Source organism: Dama dama, unplaced genomic scaffold (genome assembly GCF_033118175.1).
Source record: "Dama dama isolate Ldn47 unplaced genomic scaffold, ASM3311817v1 ptg000109l, whole genome shotgun sequence".
Lineage (NCBI taxonomy): Eukaryota > Metazoa > Chordata > Mammalia > Artiodactyla > Cervidae > Dama > Dama dama.
In genome coordinates, this window is record NW_026870920.1 from 517,501 (window position 1) to 521,640 (window position 4,140).

Consider the following 4,140-nt stretch of genomic DNA (forward strand, 5'->3'; position numbering starts at 1 on the left):
TCATATTTTGACACCTTTTGTAGCTCTTCATATTTTTCACACTTTTTCAAGATCTTCATGTTTTTCAACATCACTTCATGCTCCTCCTATTTTTCAGACCGTTTCATGTTCCTCATATTTTTGACACATTTAGAAACTTTTCATATTTTTCATACGTGTTCAGGCTCTTCATGTTTTACAACACCGCTTCATGCTCCTCCTATTTTTCAGACCGTTTCATTTTCCTCATAAATTTGACACATTTTAAAGCTCTTCATATATTTCACACCTTTTCAGGCTCTTCATGTTTTTCAACACCGCTTCATGCTCCTCCTATTTTTCAGACCGTTTCATACTCATCTCATTTTGACACCTTTTGAAGCTCTTCATGTTTTTCACATCTTTTGAAGCTCTTCATATTTTTCACACCTTTTCAGACTCTTCATGTTCTTCAACACCGCTTCATGCTCCCCCTATTTTTCAAACCTTATCATGCTCCTCATATTTTTCACACCTTTTGAAGCTCTTCATATTTTTCAAACCTTTTCAGGCTCTTCATGTTTTTGAACACTACTTCATGCTCCTTCTATTTTTCAGAGAGTTTCATGCTCCTCATGTATTTCACAACTTTTGACGCTCTTCATGTTTTTGAACACCGTTTCATGCTCCTTCTATTTTTCAGACGGTTTCATGCTCCTCATATTTTGACACCTTTTGAATCTCTTCTTATTTTTCACACCTTTTCAGCCTCTTCATGTTTTTGAACACCGTTTCATGCTCCTCCTATTTTTCAGGCCGTTTCATGCTCTTCTCATTTTTGACACCTTTTGAAGCTCTTCATATATTTCTCACCTTTTCAGACTCTTCATGTTTTTCAACACTGCTTCATGCTCCTCCTATTTTTCAGACCGTTTCATGCTCCTCCTATTTTTCAGACCGTTTCATGCTTCTCATATTTTGACACCTTTTGAAGCTCTTTATATTTTTCAAAGCTTTTCAGGCTCTTCATGTTTTTGAACACCGTTTCATGCTCCCCCTATTTTTCAGACCGTTTCATGCTCTTCATATTTTTGACACTTTTTGAAGCTCTTCATATTTTTGACACCTTTTGAAGCTCTTCATATATTTCACACCTTTTCAGGCTCTTCATGTTTTTCAACACCTCTTCATGCTCCTCCTATTTTTCAGACCGTTTCATGCTCATCTAATTTTTGACACATTTTGAAGCTCTTCATATATTTCACACCTTTTGAAGCTCTTCATATTTTCCACATTTTTGAAACTCTTCATATTTTTCACACTTTTTCAGGCTCTTCATGTTTTTGAACACCGCTTCATGCTCCTGCTATTTTTCACACCGTTTCATACTCCTCATATTTTTGAAACGTTTTGATGCTCTTCATATATTTCACACCTTTTGAAGCTCTTCATATTTTTCACACCTTTTCAGGCTCTTCATGTTTTTGAACACCGCTTCATGCTCCTCCTATTTTTCAGACCCTTTCATGCTAATCTAATTTTTGACACCTTTTGAAGTTCTTCATATTTTTCACACCTTTTGAAGCTCTTCATATTTTTCACACCTTTTCAGGCTCTTCATGTTTTTGAACACCGCTTCATGCTCCTCCTATTTTTCAGACCGTTCCATGCTCCTCATATTTTTGACACCTTTTGAAGCTTTTCATATTTTTCACAACTTTTCAGGCTCTTCATGTTTTTAAACACCGCTTCATGCTCCTCGTATTTTTCAGACCGTATCATGCTCCTCATAGGTTTCACACCTTTTGAACCTCCTCAAATTTTTCACACGTTTTCAGCCTCTTCATGTTTTTCAACACCACTTCATGCTCCTCCTATATTTCAGAGAGGTTCATGCTCCTCATGTATTTCACACCTTTTGAAGCTCTTCATATTTTTCACACCTTTTCAGGCTCTTCATGTTTTTCAACACAACTTCATGCTCCTCCTATTTTTCTGACCGTTTCATGCTCATCTCATTTTTGATACCTTTTGAAGCACTTCATATTTTTCACAGCTTTTGAAGCTCTTCATATTTCTCACACGTTTTCAGGCTGTTCTAGTTTTTCAACACCACTTCTTGCCCCTCCTAATTTTCAGACCGTTTCATGCTCCTCATATTTTTGACACGTTTTGAAGCTCTTCATATTTTTCACACCTTTTCAGGATCTTCATGTTTTTGAACACCGTTTCATGCTACTCCTATTTTTCAGACCGTTTAATGCTCCTCATATTTTTGACATTTTTTGAAGCTCTTCATATTTTTCACACCTTTTCAGGCTCTTCATGTTTTTGAACACTGCTTCATGTTCCTCCTATTTTTCAGACCGTTTCATGCTCCTCATGTATTTCACACGTTTTGAAGCTCTTCATATTTTTCACACCTTTTCAGCCTCTTCATGATTTTGAACACCGCTTCATGATCCTCCTATTTTTCAGAATGTTTCATGCTCCTCATATTGTTGACAACTTTTGAAGTTTTTCATATTTTTCACAACTTTTCAGGCTCTTCATGTTTTTGAACAGAGCTTCATGCTCCTCTTATTTTTCAGACCGTATCATACTCGTCATATTTTTCACACCTTTTGAACCTCTTCATATTTTTCACTCCTTTTCAGTCTCTTCATGTATTTCAACTCAACTTCATGCTCATCCTATTTTCCAGACCGTTTCATGTTCCTCATGTATTTTAGACCTTTTGAAGCTCTTCATATTTTTCACACCTTTTCAGGCTCTTCATGCATTTGAACACATTTTCATGCTCCTCCTATTTTTCAGACCGTTTCATGCTCCTCATAGATTTGACACCTTTTGAAGCTCTTCATATTTTTCACACCTTTTCAGGCTCTTCATGTTTTGAACACCGCTTCATGGTCCTCCTATTTTTCAGAACTTTACATGCTCCTCATATAATTCACACCTTTTGAAGCTCTTCATATTTTTCACACCTTTTCAGGCTCTTCATGTTTTTCAACACCGTTTCATGCTCCTCCTATTTTACAGACCGTTTCATGCTCCTCATATTTTTGACACCTTTTGAAGCTCTTCATATTTCTCACACCTTTTCAGGCTCTTCATGTTCTTCAACACCGCTTCATGCTCCTCCTATTTTTCAGACCGTTTCATGCTCATCTCTTTGTTCACACCTTTTGAAGCTCTTCATATTTTTCACACGATTTCAGACTCTTCATGTTTTACAACACCGGTTCATGCTCCTGCTATTTATCATACCGTTTCATACTTCTCATATTTTTGACACGTTTTGAGGCTCTTCATATTTTTCACACCTTTTCAGGCTCTTCATGTTTTTGAACAGAGCTTCATGCTCCTCTTATTTTTCAGACCGTTTCATGCTCCTCATAGATTTGACACCTTTTGAAGCTCTTCATATTTTTCACACCTTTTCAGGTTCTTAATGTTTTTCAAAACCGCTTCATGCTCCTCCTATTTTTCAGACCGTTTCATGCTCCTCATATTTTTGACACCTTTGAAGCTCTTAATATATTTCACACCTTTTCAGACTCTTCATGATTTCCAACACCGCTTCATGCTCCTCATATTTTTCAGACCGTTTCATGCTCATCTCATTTTTATCACCTTTTGAAGCTCTTCATATTTTTCACACCTTTTGAAGCTCTTCATATTTTTCACACCTTTTCAGGCTCTTCATGTTTTTCAACACCGCTTCATGCTCCTCCTCTTTTTCAGACCGTTTCATGCTCCTCAAATTTTTGACACCTTTTGATGCTCTTCATATTTTTCACACCTTTACAGACTCTTCATGATTTTCAAAACGGCTTCATGCTCCTCATATTTTCACTCCATTTCATGCTCATCTCATTTTGACACCTTTTGAAGCTCCTCTACTTTTGACCCCTTTAGAAGCTCTTCATATTTTTGACAACTTTTCAGGCTCTTCATGTTTTTCAACACCGCTTCATGCTCCCCCTAATTTTCAGACCGTTTCATGACACTCATATTTTTGACACCTTTTGAAGCTCCTCGTATATTTCATACCTTTTCAGACTCTTCATGATTTCCAACACCGCTTCATGCTCCTCATTTATTTCACACCGTTTAATGCTCATCTCATTTTTGACACCTTTTGAAGCTCTTCATATTTTTGACACCTTTAGAAGCTCT